Source organism: Notamacropus eugenii, chromosome 1 (genome assembly GCF_028372415.1).
Source record: "Notamacropus eugenii isolate mMacEug1 chromosome 1, mMacEug1.pri_v2, whole genome shotgun sequence".
Taxonomy (NCBI): domain Eukaryota; kingdom Metazoa; phylum Chordata; class Mammalia; order Diprotodontia; family Macropodidae; genus Notamacropus; species Notamacropus eugenii.
The window spans coordinates 262907650-262925469 of NC_092872.1; the positions used below are offsets into that span (position 1 = coordinate 262907650).

At 36.0% G+C, this 17820-nt stretch overlaps 1 protein-coding gene across 3 annotated transcripts in view; it reads left to right on the forward strand.

Annotated features, from left to right (window-relative positions):
- CTNNA3 (catenin alpha 3) overlaps positions 1 to 17820 on the forward strand; it is a 1968199-nt gene that overhangs the window by 1623735 nt on the left and 326644 nt on the right. The gene's annotated exons all lie outside the window — the stretch shown is intronic.

The following is a 17820-nucleotide window of genomic DNA, read 5'->3' on the forward strand; positions in this document are numbered from 1 at the left end:
ATGTTTCCTCATAAGCACAAGCTGAAGGGTCTATTTGATCAAGAGTCAGAGGGTCTTACTTGGCAAATTCAAAGTAATTTGACCCTATGTACCTCACCAATACTCTCTAAGTCTCAAATTACTCATCAATTAAAATTAGAAACAAATTTATGTCTTCTAAGATCCCTCCAAATCAAAACAAATGACTCTAAGGTCCTATAACTTGTCTTCTCCAATTAAATACAAACAAGTAAACAAACAAACCATGTTGCATCAACAAATGTGTATTGTTGGAAGAGGGAAGGAGAACAATCTATCATCCACCATGCGTTTGACTTTCTTGGTTCTGAGGCACTTCCTATATACACTTCATCTTTTAATCTTCCAAATAGACCAGAGATTGTTATCTTAGGTTACATGGAACCAGTGGGGATCCATGAATAAATGTTAGGGAAGTGTCTATGAACTTAGATGTAAAAATGCTTCTTCACATCAATGTAACTCATATTCCTTTACAATCCTATATACAGTTTTTATACATTTAACCATTTATATACATTTCTATACATTATTCAGAGAAAACATAGATTTCATAAACTTCATAGTGCTGCCAGGGATACATATGTATACACAAGTGCACACATGCACACACACAGAGTTGTTCAGCTATTCAGTCATGTCCAACTCTTCCTGACCCTGTGGATCATAGCATATGAAGCCCTTTTGTCCCCTGCGATCTCCCAAAGTTATCCAAGCTCATGGACATTGCTTCCATGACATTATCTATCCATCTTATCCTCTGTCTGGTGCCGTGTTTCATGATTTATGAATGTTCAGTTAATCCACAAAAGCATTTATTAAGAACCTATGCTGTGCAGGGCACTTTCTAAAATCTTGGGCTACACAGATAAGAAATAAGTATATAAAATAGAGCGGGACTTGCTTACTAGGATATGTAATATCAAGAGAAACACGGTGTAACTATTAAGTGCATAAAAAAATAAACACAAGGGAAGGATCGGGGGAGCTAAGGTAGATAAAGAATGTTCATACAGGAAGATGAAGCTTAAACTGAGCTTTGTGGGAATTTAAAGAGTCTAAGAGAAAGAGGAGAGAGGGAAGTACATTTCATGTATCAGGCACAGCCTGTGCAAAAGTATGGAGATGGAATATTGTAGATGTGAAACATCAAGAAGTTTAATTTGGGTGAAGCTTAGAATTTGTAAGGTAAGGGTGGATCCAAGATGGGAGAGTAACAGCACAGACTTGTTAGTGCTCAACCCCCAAACCCAGTGAAATGGCTGTAAAAATGTCTCTAAACAAATCCTGGAGCTACAGAACCCACAGAAAGAAGGAGTGAAGCAAATCTCCAGCCCAAGACATCCTGAAAGGTCACCAGGAAATGTCTATCATGTTATGCTGGGAGCAGAGCGCATGCAACTGTGGGCTGCACCAACACAGACAGGACCTGAATAGGCCTTAGGGGACTGAATCTCAGGCACTTGTCAAGGTTTCCAGAATTCTTGACCCCAAAAAACTGAGGACAAATTGGAAAGTTAGCGGAAAAAGCCTGTGGGACCTTTGTGAGACAGCAGAGTGGTCCAGCACCAGTCCCAGGGTAGAGGTGGGAGTGGAGAAACCTTCCAAGCAGCCCGCTGCAGCAGCAGCAGCAGGGACAGTGGCAGTGGCATCGACTATTTCTGGATCTGTAGGCACACAGATTGGGGGGGGATTGTATCGCCAAGCCATTATTCACAGCACTGGTGGTAACTATGAATGTGCCAGCATAGTTCTCAGCCACCAAATATAAAAGACTCTCCATATAGAAGACAAAAGAAAAACATTTATTTAAACACCAGAAAGCCAAATCCCAGAACCAGAAAGCAAAATCCATCATAGTGACCAAGAAGTTAATACACATGATCACAGCAGGGAGCAAAGAAATTCTCAAACCTCCCCTCCCTCAGCCAGGGCCTTCTCACTACCGACTGTCATGTTGTGTCAGTTGGACTGCATCAGTTGGCCTGAATTCTATCCCCTCTGATCTGACCCCAATCACTCATTTCCTCCCAGTTCTGCTCCACCCTTCCTGTTCTGCCTCTTCAGCATTCTCCTTCTACCACATGAGACTTAGACTTCCAGGTGATTTAAGCAGATCATATGGGCCTATTAATTAATGAGAAAGATCTTTCCATTTAAATTACTATGACTAGGATCCATGAGGCTGACAGTACACACCCCACACCTACAGGAACCAGAGAACTACTTTAACAAAGAGCTCAAAAGCCAAGTAAATAGCTGGAAAAATGAGCAAAAGCCAGAAAAAGAATCAGACTATAGAATCTTACTTTGGTGACAAAGAAGACCAAAGTATACAAAAAGAAGATAACAAAGTCAAAGCCCTTACATCCAAAGACTCCAAGAAAAAAGAGCTCAAAAGGGATTTTGAAAATCAAGTAAGATAAGTAGAGCAGAAATTGAGAAGAGAAATGAGAGTGATGCAAGAAAACCATAAAAAATGAGTCAACTGCTTTCTAAAGGAGACCCCAAAAATGCTGAAAAAATAACACTTTAAGATAAAGAGTAACCCAAAAGGCAAAAGAGATCCAAAAAGCCAATGAGGAGAAGAATTTCCTAAAAAAACAGAATTGGCCAAATAGTAAAGGAGGCCCAAAGGCTCACTGAAGAAAATAATTCCTTAAAGATTAGAATGGAACAGATGGAAGCTAATGACTTTATGAAAAATCAAGAAATTATATAACAAAATTAAAGGAATGAAAAAATAGCAGATATTGTGCAAAATATCATTGGAAAAACACTGACGTGGAAAATAGATTCAGGAGAGACAATTTAAAATTTATTGGACTACTTGAAAACCACAATCAAAAAAAGAGCCTAGACATCATCTTCCAAGAAATTATCAAGGGAAACCACCCTGATATTGTAGAAGCAGAAGGTAAAATAAATATGGAAAGAATCTCCTGATCATCTCCTGAAAGAGATTTCCCCAAGAAAACTCCTAGGAATATTGTAGCCAAATTCCAGAGCTCCCAGATTAAGCTTGGAATATGATATTCCAGAGTTCAAAGGAATATAATATTCCAGAGATCAAAGGAGCTAGGATTAAAACTAAGAATCACTTACCAAGCAAAACTGAGTATAATACTTCAGGGGAAAAAATGATCATCCAATGAAATAATTTACTTTGAAGCATTCTTGTTGAAAGGACCAGAGCTGAAGAGAAAATCTGATTTTCAAACATGAGAAGCAAGAGAAGCATGAAAACGTAAATAGGAAAGAGAAATCAAAAGGGACTTACTGAAGTTGAACTGTTTACGTTACTACATGGAAAGATCATATTTATAACTCTTGAGACTTTTCTCAGTATTAGGATAGTTGGAGGGGTTACATATATATATAGACAGAGGGCACAGGATGAGTTGAATAGGAAGGGATGATATCTAAGTACATAAAATTAAAAGGTGAGAAAGGAATATATTGGGAGGAGAGAGGGAGAAATACAATGGGGCAAATTATCTCACATAAAAGAGGCAAGAAAAAGCTTTTTCAATTTAGAGGAAGAGAGGGAAGGTGAGAAGGAAAGAGTGAACCATATTCTTATTGCATTTGGCTTAAGAAGGGAGTAACATGCACACTCAATTCGGTATGGAAATCTTAACACTACAGAAAAGTAGGGGGGAAGGATAAAAGCAGAGAGTGGGGAGGATGATAGAAGAGGGGCAAATGGGAGGAGAAGGTAATTAGAAGTAAACACTTTTGAGAAGGGACATGGTCAAAAGGAAAAAATAGAATAAATGGGGGCCAGAATAGGCTGGAGGGAAATACAATTAGTCTTTCACAATACGATTGTTATGGAAGTGTTTTGCATAACTACATATGTATAACCTATATTGAATTGCTTCCCTTCTGAGTGGGGATGGTTGAGGTGAGAGGAACAGAGAGAAGTTGGAACTCAAAGTTTTAAAAACATATGTTGAAAATTGTTTTTTCATGCAACTGGGAAATAAGATATACAGGAAATGGGATATAGAAATCTATCTTGCCCTACAAGAAAATAGAGGGGATGGGAATAAGAGAAAAGAGGGGTATGATAGATGGGAGGGCTGATGGGGGGAAGTGATAATCAGAATGCATGCTGGCTTGGGGTGGGCTGAGGGGAGAGATGGGGAGAAAATTTGGAACTCATAGTCTTATGGAAGTGCCTGTTGAAAACTAAAAATAAATAAATTAAAAAAAAAAAGGATCAGAGGTAAAAAAAAAAAAAAAAAAAAAAAAAAGGATTTGTAAGGTAAGTAACATATCCCTTGGAAAGATAAGGGGGTCAGGACAAGTTTTTTGTTTTTTTTTTGTTTTTTTAGGTATTTATGCAGCAGTCACAGGAATTTGTATCGGAAGTTGGTATATTTTTGGTGCATAATATACCTTTGTTTATTAACTGACTGAAGTGTATACATAATACAAAGTCACTTGAACTTCTTGAGCAGTGAATTAACTGAGATAGTTTGACATGTATTTAAGGAATATCACTTACACATCAGAACAGTGCAGTATGGACATTCCCAAGAGCTCAAAGAAATGGACATTTTCTTAAGAAATAGGATGTGATATGCTAAGTAAATGGTATTATGAGGTTGGGAATAGTTGGCCATGGGAATGGAAGCATTTGGGGAATAACTCAAGGAAGGACATAATCATTCTAGTCCAATAAAGGTTTTTGGGCTAATTTGTGAGTCTCAAATTGTCAGGTTTCAAAATCTATCCCCTTGCTGCTATTGTCTTTAATTTTCTTAAGGATTTTGCCTTTCAGCTAACTATATTTTCATGTACCTGACCTCTGCCCAAATGCATCAGTCCCCTCACTGCAAGGGTGCATGTAAACAAATGGAAAGTGAAGACCTCATCAGCTCCATTTTATAATTAAAAAATCTATTCTTTATATCCTTAGAATAAAATAAATGTCCCTATGATTTCCCAGCATAATCAATATCTTCAATGATATTTTCTAAGTTGGGAATAAGTATAAAGGACGCCACACCTGATTTGACCAAAAATGTAATTGAGCTCTCCGCTAATGCTTTGGGATGGAAATTGTTAACTGTTGCACAAAAGAAAATCAAAGAATAATTGAGAAGCATGGCAATCGTTTTAGATGAGAAGGAGGGATCTTAAACATAAATTTGTCTGAATTTCTCATTTTATGGAAAGGGAAACTAAAAATCTGAGTAGTTAATGATTTTCCAAAGGCAATACAAGGATTAAGTAGCCATGGTGCAATTTGATTACAAATTTAGTTCTCTTTCCATTACAACAGCGTAAGTCAGTGTGGCACAGACATTTGTAAATCACAGAAAATATTATTGTGCATATAAATAGGACCTCAAGAATTTCATAATTAAGGTGGTGCAACTGGGACTTTGTTCAGGAAGTCAAAGTCTAAAGCAGGCTGACGACATTCCAATTATTTCATCCTCTGTCTTTAGCTCCAATAGGATAGGGATTACAGAATGTCTGTATCTAGGCCACCATCACCTCCATGGACTGACCTTTTGTTCCTGTCCCTTCCAGGTCTTTTGTTCTGCTCCTTAAAACCTCTCTCTTCAACTGACTTCATTTTGAATAGTTAAATTAAATGGCTAATCTGAGGTCACTTTTCACATTCACCCTGGAATCCTGAATTCTTGCTTAGGACTTCCAATCTTCAGATAACAGATGTTTACGAGTGATAGGCCAGTTTTCACTGTCTGCCTTTAGTTTTTTTATGCTAATGAAATCAAATCATTCTGTCAAATTATTTAAGTATGTAATTTCTATATCACAGGTAATTTATTGATTTTTCTAGTTTTTTTTTTTATTTCATAATCTTGGGGAAGTATTTGCCATCACTATCATGTCCAAATATTTGATTATAAGAAATGTTCATCCGCCTTCCTACCAGTAGAATATACATACTCAGCATTCACTCTATTCCCCTGACAGTTTTCTCCATTTAATTTACCAGGTTTTAAAATTCCCATGACCTGCCCAGAAGTACAATGTTTCTAGAGGAAGCTGCACTTGTTCTTAGTTCAATTTTTTTCTTGCTCCCTGGAAGAAAAGACATAATAGATTTTACAGTAATTATATTCAAAGACTATCCAAGTGCTATTTGGCTGGGTATGGACAATATAATCTTTAGCATTAAAGACTTTGCCCTGCGGCACCTCTATGCTCATAACTCTTGTGATTTTCAGTGAATGTTGTTACATATGCAGAGGAACTATGAGTTAGGATTCTTACCCTGTGCAGGATGGTTTGGTGTGTGTATGCTGCCATGTAGTAGTGGTAAGAAGTATTCTGGGAGTTTCATTTATTTCTAGGATAAAAACACAATAAAGAATTGAAGAAATCCCTTTTAGTTTATGAGAACCGAAGGATAGCAGACACTAAAGTGGATAAATGTGGATTTAATTTTAGACCCATGTCACAACCCAAACCCCTTATTGATCCTCAACATCAAGAATCTCTTCAAATGATTTACTGTGACATTTATTTGGGGATTTTTTGTTCTAGATTGTGGCTATCTACCACAATGTGATTATGATCTAGGTTTCATCATACCTAATAGTGAGGCAGAGATAGAGACTGTATTTCTTTTCCTTTATCAAACATATGTGTTAGGAAAAAAAAAAAACATTAAACAGTTATACAAAAAGTAAACTTGCTCAGCAGTGGGATGGTATAGCAGGTAGGCATGCCTTAAAATCAGGAAGATCTGAGTTCAGATTCTGTCTCAGGTACTTGCTAACTGTGGGATTCTAAAGAAGTCACTTAACTTCTGTGTACCTTAGCTTTTGCAGATTGAGAGAATGTGCATCTTTACTCCTAATCATGTCATCCCAGACTCACAATCAAGGGACTTTCCTTCCCAGGTGAAGAAGATTCAGTCTTCTGGGGAAAAAAATTGTATCCTATGGACTGATTCTTGAAATGCCTTGTAATTTTAAAACACCATGTAAGTGCCAGCTATTGCTATTCTTATATCTATTTCTACTATTAGCAGCAATGGCTTATGCTTAAATTAATTATTTCTAATGCATACAGTAGCATTATGTTCCCCCCAATCCCTTCCTGTAAATCATCAATCATGATTTTTGGTCCATACTTTGTCATTTGCTTCTCCTCCTATACATACACTATGTGTGTGTTCTCTTTCTAACTCTCACTTCACATAGGGATCAAAAAATCACAGATCAAGTGCTAGAATTATGGGCAAGGAGAAGTATAACATTGAAAGAAATGTTTGAGGACTTCATGCCCTCTGAGACCATCTCATCTGACTACTTCATCTTACAATTGAGGAAAGTGAAGAGTGGAGAGGTTAAGGTGTCTGCCCAGGACCACACAGATAGTAAACAGAGGAGTTGTGATACAGGCCCAAGTCTTCTCACTTTGGAGTAAATCCATAAATCAGTGCTAGGAACAGAAAAAGAAAAATAACACCAACATCAACAAAACAACACAATGTCATATAGTAAATTCTTTTTGCCTTGTCCTTAGCCTTAATTATGGTTTACTTCCGAAATCAGTGATAAGTAATTCATATCACCTTACTGACCAAGGATCCTCTGTGAGATTTAAGTCAACTAGATGTCTGGAACATAGATATCAGGTAAGAGTTTGGGGAATGGACTTGAGAAAGTCTGAGAAACATAAGGTTGAGAGCTAGAATGGACATTTGAAAATATTTAATCCAGCACTTCCTTCTTGCTGTTGAACAAGTTGAAGTCTGCAGATTTTGATTAATTGATTATACAAAGTTACAAAGGGAGAAGGTAGAAAAGCTAGATTCAAAATTATTTTGTTTGACTCCATTCTGCTGTCATGGCTAGCAGAAATAAAGGGGTTTAATTCTACAAGTTCATATTAAATATGAGACAAATGAAGCCCTTTGATTGGAACCATCTTGTTCAAGGTAGCTCATGTTCCCCTGATTAAAAGTCTAGTAAAGTTTTTGGTGATCCTTCATTTTCACATCTACAAGAGCCCAGGGCTTTCAGAATTTATGAATTTGGCAACAAGACAGTGTCACATAGTGGTTAGAAAAGTGAGCTGCAAAACCAGAAAATCTAAGTTTCTATCCCGCATCTGACATATACTGGTTGTGACCCTAGGGATGTCTTTAAATCTCTCAAGGCTCCAGGAGAGTCTCACACTGTCAATTGCACAAGTGTTGCCAATGTGGATTGGCAGAGCAAATTCGTTATCCAGGCTCTCCCTACACTAATGTAATTACCAATCTGGACCAAATATATTTTTGAGACATAGCTTTTTTTTTTTTTTGTATACTTTATAGAAATTATCTTCTTAAATGGATCTGGGCTCTCACTGTCTAGGGTTAACCCTCCAGATCACTTCTAAGAGAGTCTTTCCAACTGTTATAATCACTATACAATTATTATTCATGTATTTTCACAGATTAAATAAAATATCACCAAGGCACCAGAAGCTTTATTTTGATTTCTTTAATGTCACATAGATTTCAGAGGAGCACTTTGACTAAATATCTTTCATTCTTTACTCTGGGTGCATGGATTGATCTCATATTTTGTTTATGTATTTTCTTGGTGATGATTTTTTTTTATGTCACCATTATTAGTGACTTGGTTCAGCCTTTCACACCCACCATCCCTCTCCCTATTGTGCTCTGGGTCATCTCTACTTTTATGACGTTCCTTTATTCTGAGTTATAGAGCATTTCTAGGTGAATGTTGAGATTTTTTTTAAAAGTAAGCTTTTGTGTAAGAGGGGAAATTGAGATCAGTGAAAGAACTCAAACGTTATTCAAGTTAATTTTTGTATTCAGTTTTGGAGTCAGCTCCTTGTTCATCTTTAACACCAGTTCTAGGTACCTACAATACCAGACAAACCTAGTGAGCTGACTGTTCAAATTCATAGAATAATCTTGACAGCAGGTTTCCTTATCCACTTTGCTTTTCTTTTGTGGATAATTGAGCTTGTAACCTTAGAATCATGATGAATCTGCCTGAGTAGATCTTGTTATCTTCCCAGGTTTGACACAATCACCAAAATGCAAATCAATCATTTATTCAATCAGTTTATTATTTTAGGAATATTTTCTAGACCTTTTAAAAATATTCATATGATTGTTTGGATATACTTTAAGGACTGTGCATTTCTAGTTACAAAACATTGAGCTAAATATTGCGGGTACAAAGCAAAAGAAAAGAGGGTCCTAATTCTTAAGCATTTTATATTCTGAGTGGGGATAAGCAGATTAAACATACAAGAAGAATAGATGGAAGGCAGCCTTATGGAGACAGGTACTAGCAGTTTGTTGGATCAGAAAAGGTCTCCTGCAAAAGGTGAGTCTTCATCTGAATCTAGAAAAACATCAGGGATTCTAAGTAACAGGTAAAGAGGAAGGACCTTCCAGGGATGGGGGGTTGCCATTCCAGTGGCAAAGCGACCATAGATGGGTCACTGAGTACGAGAAATAGAAAGGGAGCCAGTCTTTCTGAACTATAGAACATATGGGAATACTTTTTTTTTAAGTAGACTGAAAAAGTCATTGAAATTGATGTCATTATCATCCTCATTATCATCAAATTTACGTAGTTCTTTAAGGTTTTCAAAATGCTTTTACAAATATTTGTAACAGTATTTAAAATGGGAAGATTTTTTTCATTCATTAATAGGTCCATGTGACCTACCTGGGTCACATGGAAGTCTGAGTCACATGGAACCTGTAGTGGGAGGAGTTTGCTGAATGGGTGAAACAGGAAAAGGTAGAGCTAGAGCAGAGCTGAGAGGAAATTAATGAGAGAGCAGTCAGAACTGAAGGAGGCAGGAGAGCCTGCACCTGGCTGTGAGTGTGAAAAGGGCATTTCGTTTAAGGGAAACCTGTTTGCGATTTGTTTAAGGGAAACCTGTTTGCAATTTGTGTAAGGGAGCTGAGGGACTACTTGGGGCTGGTATTGTCCTCTGCATTGTTACTATGTATCATTCTCTTTGTTACTATGATGCATTCGGCAGTCTGGTGTCTGAATAAATGTTTTGGTTCTATCTTCCATGTGGAGAGTCTGTGGTATTTCACGTTTCAGAATTGCACAGGAATATTCATGGTCACTGTAGGCGCTGTGAATATCACATTTGCATTCATATTATTTTACATAAACCTCACAACTTTGCGGCATAACTGCTAACATTATAATTATTTTATAGAGGAGGAGAGAGTTGTTAAGTGACTTGACCAGGGTCACACAGCTAGTACAGGTGCCTTTGAAGGGATTTAAATTCAGGTCGTCCAGTTTTCAAATTTAACATCCTTTCTACTTCATCCTCTGAATCCAGATTATGAAGAGCTCTAATGGTTAAAAACAGGATTTTATTCTTGACTCTCCAAGTAGTATGGAAACATTAGATTTTAATGAGTAGTGGGGGGGGGGGTGATAAAGATTTGTGCTTTGAGAAAATGGCTTTTGTAACTAGGTGATGAATGGATCACTTTGAGATGATTTTTTGCAGGGGTTGGGGGGGGGGTATAGGAGTCTAATGAGCCAATTGCAATTGTTTGGGAGAGAGGTGGTGACCATTGGATCTAGGGTGGTGTCTGTCTGAATGGAGAAAAAGGGTTGAGGTACAGATGTCAAAGAGAAAGAAATTATAAAAAGTATAAAATCTGGCAAATGATTAGATATGTGAAGTGAACATAGAACAGTTACAGAGACCCAGAAGGAACATGTATTCACCCCTGTCAAAAGCTGTAGAATGGTCATAAACAAAACTTTAAGATATAAAAGTAGGAATTAGCATGACACAATGGAAAGAAAGGTGATTTTGAAGATAAGCAAAATGAGCCTTTACAAAATTTTTTACTGTTTTATGAGAGGATATTATTCATAATTATGTCCTATCTTCTTCCAAAATATGCTATAAGTGATATTGTACTCTGAACCAGTGCTGGCTCTGGCTTCCAAATTTCTTTGCTTTGAGATGACTAAGGAAACTTGGGGGAACTTTTCACCTCCTTACCATGTTGATTGGTTTATATTTAACATAAGTGAAATTTAAGAAATTTAAACTTCAGCTAAATTGTGGGAAGAACTTTAGATGATCTTTAGCTTTACAATAATAAAAAAATATGGTTCTCAATAGTTTTATAATAATAAAAAGCTCATAAATTTTCTTTCCTTCCCAACTCCTGCCGTCATATTACAAAAAAGATTCAACATACATATTTACTCCCCTCTCAAAGACATTAATTACTCAGTTTCTCATCCTGCCCACTTCTCCTGACTTATTCTTTGATCTCACCTTAGACACAGACAAAAATTATCATACATTTGATCTTATCATTGTCCACAATGTGCCACTTCCATAATTAAGATTTCTCAAATCCCCGTATTTGACTATGACATATTTGCTTTCTATCTCTTTACCTGCCTTACACATGAGTCCTTTTCCTCTTTGTTTCTTTGGATTATAATTTTTCTTAGAATGTGTAGTGTTCCGTTTTGTGTATGGCATTTCTACCTCAAATGGTATGCAAAGATGAGTAAGTTTTGGCGTAGAGTTTCAAATTGACTTACAGAATGTCAGGACCAAGTCACAGATCTACCAACAGTGAATTAATGTATCTGTTTCCAAAAGCTCCTACAGCAGTTGTCATTATCTATTTTCTCAAGTTTACTGATCTCATTCATCTGACTTTGAAGCTCAGAGTTGTTTTAATCAGTATTTCTCTAATTATAAGTGATCTGGAAGATCTTTTCAGTATGGCTATTGATAAATTTGATTTTTTTCCTTTACAAAGTGCCAACATAAAAGTTGTTTTTTTCTTCAGGTGGTCAGTTTTGGTGTAGTTGGAGTATAGAATTTTGTTTTCATTTTGATGCAGTTCCTTCTTTGTAGAAGAGTTTGGTTGAGTCATCAGCTTTTATTAAAAACAAAACAAAACAAAACAAATACAACAACCTAGGAGTATTATGTTGAGCATGAATCACAGCATCCCAAAGATGGATCTTAGTATCTAGCCAGCCTAACCTTTATCTAAACAGCAATAACTTCAATAGCATCTATGACAGGACCTTGAATCAGGAAGAGCTAATGACTAACCTGAATAAGACAGAGAGGGAGAGATCTTTGTACATGGAATGTATTTTTCTAGGATATGCTAGTATGATGTAGAATCAACTTATGGTACTCATAGAAAGCATTCTGAATGAAAAAAATGTATATGTGTATCTCTGTGTATATGTATATATATATGCACACACACATATATGCATACACCATATGTATGTGTATATACTTGCACATATACACTTGTATATGTAACAGAAATACTTCTAAAATCATTTAAATATTCATATAATTGATTTTATGAATTTTAAGACCATAAATCCAATAACTGATGATGTGAAGGGTAGCCTTTATAAATTATTGAATAATTGTACAGTTCTAACATAACAAGACATTAAGGACGTTGTTAGCACTGCAATGTTATTTCAAATGCTGCTCACACCATTTTTTTTTGGTCAGGTTGTCAACAACTTGGAAAGGGCACTAATAGATTATTGCTACTCTTTTTTTGTACAATATTAGTAGTTATAGAATGACTTGTATTTCTATTTTTTACAAATGTCATTCTGTTATTTCAAGCAGTAATAAGCCTAAGGGGAAATTAACTGAAAGCCACAATAATGAAAAACATGGCTAATGGTTATTGGATTTTTAAAATATTATTTATTTGACTAGCTTTACTATAACTGATCGGAATGTCAACACAATATAATTTAGAAGTAGATCTAATCTCTCCTTAAGCACACAAGCCAAGAAAACAAACAAAAAGAAATCCACAAATGTAATATTGTGAAGGTGAAATAGTGTATGTTTTTCTTAGTGAATTTCCTCTAATCAGTAGTGCTTTAGGGTTCATCTTAGAATTATGTATAAATTATAAAATATCCTTATTCATGTGGGATTTTCATTTTTATATCTCTTGTTCAGTCATGCATACAGTTAATATTTTCAAACATAATATTCCCCTGCTAGATATCTTTGAAGTACATACTGCTTATGACAAGAAAAAGCGTGAAAAAGACTCACTGTTACTCAATGCTATTAAGAAAAGATAGGAATTGAACTTGTGATTACATTGGTAAAGGAAATTCCCAGAGAGGATTCCATCTACAAATGCATGTCAACATCTTTTTTGCAACTTATGGTCTTAGAGAATTGCTTAGAACACCAAAGAGTAAATGTCTTGCCAATGCTTGCACAGCCAGGATTTATTATTACAAGAATCTGAACCGAAATCTATTTGTGTTGTAGTCCAGCTCTATCCAACATATCACACCACCCCTCTAGTAGGCAAACAAAGTCTGAAAAAAAATGCCTTCTTATTGGAAGGTGCATGGTATCATCTTACATGTATCGTATGTAGAATTTTATTATCCCTCTCAATCACCATAAATTAACCCATCTCCAAACTGTTAGGATAAGTGTATCTAATTGCAGAGAAAAGCTTTTTTATAAAAAAAAATAAGATTTCATTAAAATGAAAAAACTTTTATTTAGTTCAAAATAGTAAGTACAAAGGCAATTAAGTTAATAACAGTTTCACTGTTTTGAAATTCAGTGAAATTTTGGATTATGGTTTTATTTTTAACCATGTAGACTGAATAAAATTATGTTTGTTAGGATATTTTCACCTTAAGAAAGTAGTTCTTTATTCATAATTTTAGAGCCAGTAATCGAAATGTTCTCTGCCCTTGAGCAGCTAGTTGTCTTTTTTGTCCATCTGCAGATGGACTGGTCTATTTAAGGTGTCGATGCAGAAAGGATCCAGTAGTACAGTATTTATCTAAGTGACCACGAGAGGGCAGCACTATCTACGCAGTACTCATAGGCAAGATTCCTCAGCAAAGAAAACATTGGATCTCCACTGAGTACCATACTTCATGGTTTAGTACTCAGGAATTGCTGTTGCTTAAGTTCTTTCCTGAAGGTGCTGTGGAACATGTTAAAAACAGGCATATTAGGATATGGTGGGATGTAAAGGATTGGGGGGGGAGACTAGAAGTTAATTTTATGAAATTGTATTGAGGAATATCTGGAATTTAATTTAATTAAGCTACTAATCCTTAGAAACAACTCAAATTTTAGCTTCTTTTCGACTGCTTTCCTCTTTGCTTCCACAAGAAGACTACTTATTTCAGGAGTTTTTAAGGTCATTTGAGGGTGCTAAGACTGCTCCATTCTCGATCCTATGGTGCAGAGTGCCAACTTGTTTATATCTGTTCCCATTCAGATTACTGAACAGAATGAGCTTTTCAAGTTTTCCATCTACTTCACGCATTATGTTCCCCATATGCTTCTTTTTATTATTTAATTTTACTCAATTAAATGCAAAAAAGAATCTTTAACATTCCTTTTTTTTAAAATTTCTTTTTTCTTTCTAACTCCCTCCTTGAGAAGGCAAACAATTTGATACAGAGTATACATGCACAGTTAAGTAAAATAAACTTCCATATTGGCCATGTTGCTAAAGAAAACACATGCACACGCACACACACACGCACACACAGAGCAACAACAGCAACAACAAAAATAAAGTGTAGAAACTATGCTTCAATCAGCATTCAGACTCTGGCAGTGCTTTCTCAAGAGGTAGATAATATTTTTTCATCCTATATCCTTCAGAATTGTCTTGGCTCATTGTATTACTGATAATAACTAAGTCATTAACAGTTGATTTTTCTATAATATTGATTTTAATGTATACAGTGTTCTCCTGGTTCTGTTCATTTAACTTTGTATCAGTTCATAAAAGTCCTCCCATTTTTTTTCTAAAAGCATCTTCCTTGTCATTTCTTGTAGCACAACATTATTCCATCACAATCGTATATCACAACCTGGTTTAGCCATTCCAGAATTAATAGTTATCCTCTCAATATCCAATTCTTTGCCAACACAAAGAAGAGCTGCTCTAACCATTTTTGTATGTAAAGGTCCTTTTCTTTTTTACTTAGATCTCTTTAGGATACAGATTTAGTAGTGGTATTTCTGAGTCAAAGGTTATGCACGGTTTTATAGCCTTTGGGGAACAGATCCTAATTGCTCTCCAAAATGGCTAGATCAATTCACATCTTCAGCAAAGTGCATTAATGTTCCATTTTCCCACCACTCATTTTTCTCCAGTATTTGTTTGTTTCCTTTTCTCTCATATTAGCCAATCTGATAGGTGTCAGGTAGTACCTCAGATATGTTTTAAGTTGCATTTCTCTAATCAATAGTGATTTAGAGCATTTTTTTTCCATATGGCTACAGATAGCTTTAAATTCTTCATTTGAAAACTTCCTTTTCATATCCTTTGACCATCTATCCAGTGGAGAATGACTTCTTTATCAAAAAACTGTGTGTGATTTTCCCCAGTTTTTCTTGGTTTCCTTCTAATGTTGTCTGCATTACTTTTTGTGCAAAAAATGATTATTTGAATTTAATCAGCATTATCCATGTAACATCCTATAATGCTCTCTCTCTCTCTCTCTCTCTCTCTCTATCTCTCTCTCTCTCTCTCTCTCTCTCATTTGATCATAAATTCTTCTCTTTCCCATAGATTTAACAGGTAAAATATTGCATGCATACCTAATCTATTTATGATATCAACCTTTATGTCTAAACCATGTACCCATTTAGATATGATCTTGGTAAATGACATGAGATGGTGGTTTATACCTAGTTTTTGCCAAACTGCTTTCCAAGTGTCCCTGGAGATTTTTTTTTTCCTGAATAGGGGGGGTTTTATCCTAAAAGTTTAGATGTCTGAGATTATCAAATACTGGATTACTACTGTGTATTGTATATCTATTCTGTTCCAATGAATCATTACTGTGTTCCTTAGCCAGTAGCATATTGTTTTGATGATTAACACTTGGTAATACATGTGAGGTCTGGTACTGTTATCCCACTTTCTTTACATTTTTTTCTACTGATTCCCTAGATATTTTGATGTTTTATTCTTCCAGATGAGTTTTGTAATTATTTTTCTGGTTCTACAAAATAATATTAGTAGTTTGATTAATGTGGCACTGAATAAGTAAATTAATTTAGGTATAATTATCATTTTTATTATATTGGTGTGGTCTCTTGTTGTTCAGTCATTCAGTTGTGTATGACTGTGACCTTGTGAACCATAGGATGCCAATACCATCAGTGGTTTTTTCTTAACAAAGTTACTGGAGTGGTTTGCCATTTTCTTCCCCAGTGAATTTTGGCAAAAGAAATTGACTATGGTCACACAAGCTAGTGTCTAAAAGCAAATCTGAACTCAGATCTTTCTGACTCCAAGCCCTGCACATTAATGTAGAAGCTGCTAGATTTTGTGTTATCCTGACTGAGATTCCATGTTATTTGAATTGTATTTTTCTGGCTGCTTGCCATATTTTCTCCTTGACCTTGGAGTGGTGGAATGTGACTATGTTGCACCTGAGAGTTCTCATTTTGTGATCTCTTTCAGGAGGTAATCAATGGATTCTTTCCATTTCTATTTCACCCTCTGGTTCTAGGATATCTAGACAGTATTCTTTGATAATTTGTTACAATATTATGTCTAGATTCTGTTTTTTATAAATATAATTAATTACTCTATTTTTAGTTTCCAACATTCACTTCCATAAATAAGATTTTGAGTTTTGATTTTACTCCTACACTAGATAAAGGAAGCCTTAGGAAATTCTACTAACTTTCTTCAGGTGTTTCAAGTAGTCCTGTTTTTACTTGACCCTTCAGGGACAGAACTAGGAGTAAGAGGTGGAGGTTTGCAGAGTCAAAATTAGGATCAATATAAGCCAATATCTAAGACACAATTTGAGCTACGCTGCCTTAAATTGAGCTGTCTTGTGAAGTAGTAAGTTCCCACTAATTAGAATTCCATAATGTAACCACACATGGCAGCATATTAAATAACTCTACAGGGGATTCTTTCAAAGATACATCTTGGACTAGATTGCCCCTGAGTCCTTTCAAATTTTTAGTATTTGTGACCTCAACAGTGAGCTCTGTGTGCTCATTTAATGAATCAGTCATTCAGTACCCATCTAGGAAGCATCTACTCTGTGTTACTGTATTGAGAATTAGTGTAGCACAGTGGGAGCAATGCTCGTCTGGGAATCATGAAGACCCAAGTTCAAGCTCAGTTCTTCCAACACAACCTATCAGTGTTCCAGACAATGGCAGACTCTAACTTCCCAAGAAGTTCCAACCTACACTGTTGGAGAGAGATTCATCATTTGGGAAATTTCTACATTAGCAAACCCTTTGGTTATCCTTAACCTGGTTTATTCCACCTACTGAAATGGTTTATGAGGGTGTGGCCACTGCACATGCTGCAGCTTCTTGGAGCCACAGGTGAGAGAGTTAGGCGGAACAGGTAGACAGCAAAGATGGAAAGAGCCCTGAAAAAGGCTTGGACTTTGACACTGTTAGTCATGAGGGCTTATGGAAAATTATGACAAAATTTGTTTGCCTGGAGAAGTTCATCAATATTGTACGTCAATTTCATGATGCATGTTTGCCTGGGTTCTGGATAATGGACAAAGCTCTTGTGCCTTCCCAGTCACCAATGGAGTGAAACAGGGCTGTGTCCTTGCTCCCATGCTTTTTAGCATGATGTTTTCAGCCATGTTGACAAATGCTTTCAATGAGGATGAACATGGCATCAAGGTCAACTACCGTACTGATGGCAAGTTCTTCAATTTGAAAAGGTTACAAGTCAACACTAAAGCAGAAGGGAGTATTAGTGCATGATTTTCTGTTTGC